The 9,289-nt window shown below is 48.6% G+C and overlaps 1 long non-coding RNA gene across 1 annotated transcript; it reads right to left on the bottom strand.

Moving 5' to 3' along the window:
• Positions 1 to 2,331: 2,331 nt before the first annotated feature.
• LOC116270564 lies at positions 2,332 to 6,674 on the bottom strand. The gene is made up of 2 exons (XR_004178670.1): positions 5,511 to 6,674; positions 2,332 to 4,979 (listed from the first exon to the last, which is right to left on the bottom strand). It is a non-coding gene; the product is annotated as an uncharacterized LOC116270564 (long non-coding RNA).
• Between the last annotated feature and the right edge of the window lie 2,615 nt (positions 6,675 to 9,289).

A 9,289-nucleotide genomic window follows, 5' to 3' on the forward strand; every position in this document is an offset into this window, starting at 1 on the left:
CGAGGTGGGCAGATCACCTGAGGTCAGGAGTTCGAGACTAGCCTGGCCAACATGGTGAAACCGCGTCTCTACTAAAAATACAAAAATTAGCCGGGCGTGGTGGCAGACGCCTGTAATCCCAACTACTCGGGAGGCTGAGGCAGGAGAATAGCTTGAACCTGGGAGGCAGAGGTTACAGTGAGCCAAGATTGTGCCACTGCACTCCAGCCTGGGCAGCAGAGCAAGACTCTGTCTCCAAAAAAAAAACAAAACAAAACCTGATCCAGAGTCAATCATTTTGTCACCTCCTCTGCAACATTCTGGTCCAGACTCCATCATCTGTCCTAACTCACCTTGCGGCTGCCATGTCTGCAGAGTCAGTTTATTCTCAACTCAGAAGCCAGTATCATCCTTTTTAAATATAATGCAGATCACATCCCTGCTCTTCTCAAACTCCTCCAGTGGTTTCTGAGCTACCTCCAGGAAGAATCCAAAGTCCTTAACCATGGCCTGGAATGCTCTGTGTAGCTCTCAGATAGCTCTGCCCTCGAATCCTGCTGCCCTCCCAGCTCATTGCACTGCAGCCTCTGCTCTGCTGCTGTGAGCCTTCATACTTGGTCTTCCTTCTACAAGGAAGAGTCCTGTCTCAAGTCTCCAGACAGCTCATTCAGTTCATTCCAGCAGACTCTCCTTGACCACCCTATCTAAAATAGCAACTGGGATGCGCACACACACTCACACACCCACACTATACTCACACACACAACTCACACATCCCCCCATCACTCTGTTCTGTCACCCCAATTGGCCTTTTTTCATATCATTTATCTCATGTGGTATATTATGAATGTATTTGTTGATTGTTGTTGTTATTTATTTTCTGCCTTAGTCCATTAGAATATAAGCTCCTTGAAAGCAGAGATTTTGAATAACCAGAATCCAGAATAGAGACCACCACACAGTACGCTTTCAATGAGTAATTATTGAATTATGAATGAATGAAGCATAGTACAGATGAATGGACTGAGGGCCACAGAGTAATTCTCCCAAGGTCATACAGCTGGGAAGTGGAAGAGCTGGTATTCTAACCCAGGTCTGTTTGATTCTGCCTCTCAGAAACCATAACACAGAGGCGACCCCTGATAAATCAAATGCTGATCTGTTGAATGCAAATGCTTGGAGACATCAAACAGCACACTCGAGGCCCTGAGTAGCCACCATAACTTCCTGAGAGGCTTCTCTACCAGAGACACTCTACCTAATGGACTAGGAAGCACAGCTGTCCCTAATCCTGCCCTTCTCTAAGTCTTCCACACCAAAAAGCGTGTCTGCACATGGAACTTCTCTGAAATGCCTGGAATTAAACAAAGCAGGCACAGCCCCTGCCCTTTGGAAGCTCAGCAATCTAGAACAAACACTGAGGCACACAGGGCTGGTCTTAAGAGCTGGCAACCATATGGTCTGATTTTAGAGGCTAGGAAAGCGTAGTCCAAAAATATCTACCCCTCCCAAATGCCACAGTGCCTGGAATTCCACCATTGAGGGATATTTCTGGGAGTTGAAGCACTATCTCCAATTCTGAGTCACTTGGCTTTGGTTACTCTTTTTAAGACAGTACAACGTTGTATTTAGATTTTTTTAACCCATTTTGTGAGTTTATTTATTTTAATAAATGAGTTGATCTCATTATATTTATTATTACAATACATTTGTCACAATTCCATCATCTTAAATAATTTCTTTCTTTTTTTATGTTTCCTTTGTTTTCTGTGTAATCTGAATTTTAGTCCTAACAGTGGTTACCTCCTCGATTTTAAATAAGATGCTTAATTTTCTACTATCAATCAATTAATCAGAAATCAAATAGTATCTATTATCTCCCAAATACAAAAGGTGAGAAAATTAATGATCTTCTATTTCCTCCCATTTCCTTTCCACCTACGCCTTCCTCCCAATGAACAGACACTTGTTATTATGTTATTGGATTTTTTCTTCCTTATGGCTGTATTATTATCATTATTGCTATTATTTTTACATTTGGTAAAGTTTTTTTTCTTTCATGGACTTCTTTTAAATGCAATAAAACTCTGAAAGAGGCTAAAGTTATCGGACACCAATATCTCTGCATGAATTAAATGCTCAAGTTACTTTCTTTTTTTTTTTTTTTTTGAGATAGAGTCTCACTCTGTTGCCCAGGCTGGAGTGCAGCGGTGCCATCTCAGTTCACTGCAGCCTCCGCCTCCCTCCCGGGTTCAAGGGATTCCCCCACCTCAGCCTCCTGAGTAGCTGCCACCATGCCCTGCTAATTTTTTGTATTTTTAGTAGAGATGGGGTTTCACATGTGGCCCAGGCTGGCAGATTACTTTCATTTATTGCAGTAGAGGCTCCTACAGGATGCAGGACAGTAAACAGGCTGGGGGTGGAGAAAACACGAAAAAGGAAATTGGATGACAGATGGGGAAATACATTGACGGCTAATACCTACTTCTCTGTTTTGCCTTTTGTTGATCATAGAAACAAGGCGAAAACATAATAGAAACTAAATAAACGTTCGCAGAGGGCACCAAGATTTCGGATGCTCTCATGGTACGGAAGAGGAGCAGTAAGACACACATGTGCGGATAATCAAAGTTGGGGATGGTGGGTGGGTTGGCACAAGAGGTGGGATGAGGGCGAGAAGCGCTGACCTTCTCAGGGAGTCCTCTGCATCACTGCTTCTCAGCATCACACTTTGAGAGGACTCTTCCAGCTCCAAAGCCCTGGCCACGTCACGTCCTGTCCCCACGGTCACTCTGGCCAGGCAGGCCTCTCATTGTGAAATGGGGCCCTGCGCACAAAAACAACGGCCTCGTGCTTGTGGCAGGCTGAATTCTTTCTGAAACTGCCCTGGGTTTCTTTATCTGAGCCCCTTGTGAGAACACAGGAAACTCTGCTTCCCCAATCCTGAAATATCTGCCTCAGGAAGGAAGGGATATTGTCTTTCCAGGGGCCTCTGTTTGGCGTGTGAGCCAGTTCGATAGCTCGCTTTGTAAATCCACTGCAAAAGCAAACCCACTCAGACCTTCCTTGGAAATGGCATATTTGAAAGATAATGTCCAAATCCATTTAAACAGTGGGGGAAAAAGTTAGGTCATAAAACCAGTACAAACTTTGTACAAACTGGTCTCAACACAGTACTGGAGAGGTGTTTGGTTGTTTGGTTTGCTTTCATTTGTTGATTTTTTTGTTTGTATTGGCTTACTAAGAATTGTTCAAAAGAAAAATCATTCCGTTTTTTTTCTTCGACATTCTTGTCCTACTGAGGGAATAATTTGTTAATTCACTTTTCACTGGATCCAAATGGAATTCATTTTTTAGCCTTTATACAAAACATACAAACCCTCGACTAGTTCAATATTTTATGATTAATTTTGATAAACAAGTAGGCGATATCAGGACATCTTCAGAGATGAATATAATTGAATTCGAGTGCTCTCACGCTGACTATTAAAAGATTTCAATTTAACATGTTTGCCAGAGACCAGGGGCGGGATGAACCTCCGGTGTTGCCTCATAGTGCCAGTGTCCTGGGCTTCTAGAAGCAGCAATGGTATCTGTGGCTGGCCGAGTTTTCTGGGCCATCACCGTGATTTCTAAGCTGGACTCTAGCGCTCATCATGCTCCCACAAGCCTCAGATGGCCTTTATTTCACAGCAGACAACAAACCCACCTTTCTGTCAAAGGTTGAGGTCCGGAAATGAATTTTTAAACTATGTCTTGAGGCCACTAAATTCCAAGACCGTTTCTCTTTCTCTCTATCCCATTACCACAGACCCCAGGTGTTATTTGTACACCAAACACAGCCGTGCAACTAAAAAAATAAAAATAAAAATAAAAATGAAGGTTAAGCGCTCTTTGCCTCCAACTTCTCATAGAAACTCTCGGGCCGTGTTTCTCAGTTCTGAAATATTCTCTTCCCAGGAGCAATCTCCATGTTTTCCAGTGCCTTCCCTGCCTGCCCTGCTGCCCGGGCTCTGCTCCTCCCGCTGCCCACCCAAGTGGCCCTGCCTCAAGTGTCCTCCAGCTCACACTGTGCTTCTCAAACAGTGGCTCCCCGAAGATGTCCCCAGTGAGGAGGGTGAACAAAAAGCGCCTTTCACAGGATCTCCCAGGCACGGCGAGGCAGGCTTTGAGGAGCCTGTCAAGGAGGGCAAAGGCCTCGCTTTGAAAACGCTTCTCCAGTGTGCTGGCTCGTGGGACTTGGCAGGCCCAGGGAACGGCGCCGCGGGGAAGAAAGCCCCTGGATGGGCCTCCCTGGCGGGCACCCCCTGCTCTTTTCATTCGGCCCCATGTGACGCCCGTGAGGGAGCTGGCAGGCCAGGGCCTGGTGAATGAATCCTGTTTGTCAGGGCCCCCGCCCTGACTGCAGCCCCATGCGTCAGGACACACGCTTCCCGACTGCTAAATGACGGCTGAGAAAAGGACAGCGGTTTTCGGTGTTTGTAGGACAGGCAGGAGTGGCCGGGCGAGGACGGAGATCAATCACAGAGGAGAAAGTCCAAAAAGTAAAAACTCCACCGACCACAGGAGACTTTTCTTCTCTGCTCTGGGCAGCAAGAAGGCCTCGTGGTTCAGCACAGAAAAGCACCCGCTGGCAGCTCGGTCCTGTTTAGTTCTGGGTTCGGTGCAATTTCTTTGTTGAAACTCAGTTTCTCCCTCTGTAAAACAGGTAGAATCACACGAGCCCATGGGAGCTGCTCAGTAAAGCTCCATTGTTTAATCACCTGACCAGTGGCAAATCCGAGTCCTAAATGCTGACTCCACTGGCCACCAGTAGTGGGTGCGTAATGAGAGTGAGAATTCAAGGGCAGCCACCTACCTCGCCCATCTGTTTACTTTTCCTGCCTTGGTCTAAAATGGTTCCAAGGCCCCAGACTCACAGCAGTCATGCCTCTTCCGCGGCGGCCAGAAGTGCAGAGGACAGTGTTATTCAAGGTCGTCTGAAGAGGGCAAGGACCTACCTGCCACAAAGGGTCATTGTGAAAATGCAAACCTCCAGGAGCAAGGATTAAGGGGAGGACTCCCACGCCGGAGAGCAGCCAAGGGCACCCCCTTGCCGAGAGCAAAAAGAACATGCGGTCACTTCTAGAAGGCACAGTGACAAGTCAAAGCGTCTCTGTGAGTGAGCAGAAAGCATTCCCTCTGGGCGCAGGAATTACACATACCTTCCTGGGCAGGCAAGTGAGGAAAGGGGTGCCTGTCTGGGCAATCCAGTCAGGACGAGTGTCCTTTTCTCCCAGACTGGGGACACCGTCTGGAGGGCAGCGCCCACTCCCTCTCCCTCTCCGCGCACCGTGGCACACCCTGCGGGGCCCTGCCTTTCACTGCTGTGTAGCTTGACAGGGAAACGTCAAGGTCAAACAGGAGGCCTCTCACAGGTGCAGGAAGGAACACCAAAGCATCTTCTTGAGAAATAAACAATGTTGCCTCTTTTAGCTCTAATTTTTTCTGTATGGCTTTGAAGTGGCAGCGTCTAGGGAAACCCCCAATACCTTTCAAGAGGGGAGATCAAGGACTCCTGCGTGTTGCGGTGAAGTTACTGAAGCCATTCATTCATTCGGCCAACAGCCATCACCACAGCTCTACGGCGTGTCCCCGGTAAGTCTGCTGTCAACACACAGACATGGGGGGCGTCAGCACAGCCTTGACCTCTGTGAGGTCACAATCCAGGGTGGCTGCGAGACCAACAGTAGCACCCCCTGAATGAAGTCCAGAGGGGCAGAGAACGTGCTGGCAGACACAGAGGATGGAGCAACTCACTTATTTTAGAAGAACCAAAGAAGGCTTCACAGAGGTGACTTCTGGGGGTGTTCTTAAGTGAGGGGTAGAATTTCTATGACCAGAGCAGACAGGTGGAGGGAAAAGCAGAAGCATAGCTACAGAGTCAGGAGAGTCTGCGCTATGGCCAAAGCACGGGGTGGGAGGCGCGGAGGCAGGAAGGCCCTGAACACACCAAGGGTCGGGAACGCAGTGGAGAGAGGATCCACAACTCCACCTGGGCCTTAGGGCAGCTCTGACGATGCTGTAAGGCCAGTCTGTAGAGACGGACAATATAGGCATCACCTGGAAGACCTGAACGACCCGGGGAAGACGCAGAGGCTTAAGGGCCAAGCCAGAGGGGATGGAGACACAGAGAAGGTGACTCAGTTTTCCAGACTGGACCGGGTGCATGGTGAGGGCACAGGCCTGCAATAGACAACATAGGAATGGAGCGGGTTTAGAAGGCCAATGTTGAATGTGGTTGTGGAGAAGCCAAGGTGAGGCTCCTAACAATGCAGTCCTGTAGAAATGCTTAACAGTTAACTAACCAGTGATGAATGGCTAGTTTTAAAACTGAAAGGCAAAGAGATTGCAAGGGAACTAGGGCCCTGTACAAGGATCCCTGCTGTGCTCTGGGGCTGTGGGAGTAATTGGGTCAGGGCAACAGTTCTCAGACTTTGGGGTGCATCAGAATCACAGGGCGGTGGGGGCCACTGACAATCCAGGTACCTCAGCCTCACCCCTAGTCGTTTCGTGTCAGCACCTACAGAAGTAACACCGATTCCAGCTCCCCAGTTACAACATACTACAAGTCAAGGAGTCCTTTAAACTTTTCAACTTCATTCTCACTAATTAACTAGAAATACCCTCCCCTGTTTACCTTTCAGCTGAATAATCTCTTTAACTGATTAACGGAAGTTAATTCCCGCTGGCCAGCAAAAAGGTCGGTGAAATTAGCCTCAGGAGAAACCAAGATGGCAAAGGCTATTTTGTGGGAGGTGAGAGAAGAGAGAGAAACAGAGACAAGAGACAGTAGCGGGGAATGGCTAAGAATGGTCCGCCTGGGCATTGTTGGTGAAACGGCTTAGCAGTTGTGGAGTCACTAGAGTCACACGTTGTATGTGAACTCACCAAAGTGGACATCAAGGAGCCCTGGAGTCGGTCCCTCATCCTCAGCAAAGGAGGACACTGGCTTCCCGTCAGCCTCAGCAGGTCCACCCTCAGACAAGGCTCCCCATAGGCTCCTCCTCAAGTTGTCCTGCTGTGAACATTGACCCCACAATCTGCACAACCTGTGTAGAATCACTTCCAAGTTGACCGAGTCTTGCTAAAGTATCTCATGAAGGACAGCAAAGGCAGGACTGAAAAATGGAAGAGGGTGAATATAAAGGAAACCCAAAACTCCTACTGTATTTGTCCCTTCTCACATTGTTATAAAGAACAACCTGAGACTGGGTAATTTAGAAAGAAAAGAGGTTTAATTGACTCACAGGTCCACGGGCTGTACAGGAGGCATGGCTGGGGAGGCTTTAGAAAACTTACAATCCTGGTGAAAGGCAAAGGAGAAGCAGGCACATCTTCACATGGCAGCAAGAGGGAGCGAGAGAAGGGGGAAGTGCCACACGCTTTTAAAATACCAGATCTCATGAGAACTCACTCACTATCACAAGAACAGCAAGGGGGATATCTCCCACCAAGATCCTACCTCCCACGAGGCCCCGCCCCCAACAGTGGGAATTACAATTTAACATGATTTGGGTGGGGACACAGAGCCAAACCATGTCACCTGCTTATCATCAAAAAGTAATGTCCCAACTCAAACAAGCTTGGAGTCAAAGGCCAGCTCCTACCAAACTTCAAATATTAGTGTTTAATAATATGTGTCATTTAGGAACAATGACAAAAGATGAACACATGCATCTTAAAAGCTGACTAGCGAAAGGCCAGAGAAGGAAATGGGGAAGAAAAAGGATATATTTTCCTTTTATCAGAAACCTAGATTAGGCCTAAACTCAACCGGACCAACTGTGATCACCTCCTGGCCTGCACAGGTGAAGCCACCAACCGTCCCAAGTTGTCTAGGACTCTTCTAGTTTAGTGGTAAAATTTCCACATCCTGGGCTACTTTGGGACAGATGGTCACTGTGGGTCCAGGTCATGCACTATGAGAATACGGGCATGGGTTTTGGTTTGGAAGACTTCCAGCTGAATCCTGGACTGCCACTTACTAGCTGTGGGCCACTTAACTTCTCTGAGTTTCATTCCGTTCCTGCACTCTAAAAATGAGATTTCAAAGGCTGTCTTTATAGGATTGTTTGCAAGGATTAAACCATAAGTGAACATAAAGCACATAATCGGTGGCACACAGCAAGCTCTCAATCCATGTGAGATGGGAAACATTTATCCGCAACCGTAGCCAGCATAATTGAGGCAGGATTACCCAGAGATGATGGCGAGCGTCAGGTGAGGCAGATGGAGATGCGGACAGCTGTTGCTTCCTTACGGAGCTGGTGCCTGTCATTTGCACATTCGGCCCCAGCCCTGGGTCCTGCCAAGAAGCCTGGACAAGGAAGATCTCTATAGGTGCTCAAGAGCCACTGGCAGACACACGTGCAGTCAGGCAAGAAAGCCACACGCCCAGGCCACAACGGCCCTGCCACTCAGCATTGAGTGCCCAGGCAGATGGGAGAACCACGCTGCAAGCCTTTCCTAGTCACCGTATGATGAATGAATGACTGTCCTCGTGGGACACTTCTCAGCAGAGCTAGCAAGAGCCGCGGCACGGATCCTGCCCACACACCTGCACTCCTGAGACCTGCAGAGCTTTGGGTCCTCTCACCAGCGGAGTGAGGATGAGGGTGTGCTGACTCCATGGAGGTGCGCAGGGCAGAAATGCTACCCCTCGCACTGCCACGGCGGTAAGGAGAGGAAATAAAACCCATGTCTTTTCAAAGATTGTGTGAGTGTCCTCGAGCTCCTCTTCTGGCTTTTCAGCAGCTGTTTGGCATACACAGGCGAACGACAGAGAGGAAGGGAGGGCAGAGAACTGTGTAGATGCCAGTGTCTTGCTCACTGCAGACAGCACCGACTGAGCTCCTGCCGTAAGGCTGACCCAGTCCCTGCCCTCCTGGAGATTAACCCTTTAGCATGGGGAGGCGACAGCAGACAAATCAATAAGTAAGAGAGTGTTTGATAGTAATAAGTGTCTTGAACACAAAACCAAAACGGTAATGTGATGAGCAATGGCGAGCAGGGGGACTTAATCAGATGGGAGTCAGGGAGGACCTCTGTAAGTAAGGCGTCATGTCTGAGCTGAGAGCAAGCCGATGCCAAGGAGGCAGCCATCCGAGAGGCCGGAGGCGTGTGCAGGAAGAGGGCACAGTGGTGCAAAGACCCGGGATGGCAGCAAGCGTGGGTCTGCCCGGAACAGGAGGAGCACTGGGACCCAGAGCTCTGGGAGACGGTGGTGGCTTGAATAAGGGGAGTAGAGGTAGAGGGGTGACACGTGGCC

The sequence above is a fragment of the Papio anubis genome, chromosome 15, assembly GCF_008728515.1.
Source record: "Papio anubis isolate 15944 chromosome 15, Panubis1.0, whole genome shotgun sequence".
NCBI lineage: Eukaryota > Metazoa > Chordata > Mammalia > Primates > Cercopithecidae > Papio > Papio anubis.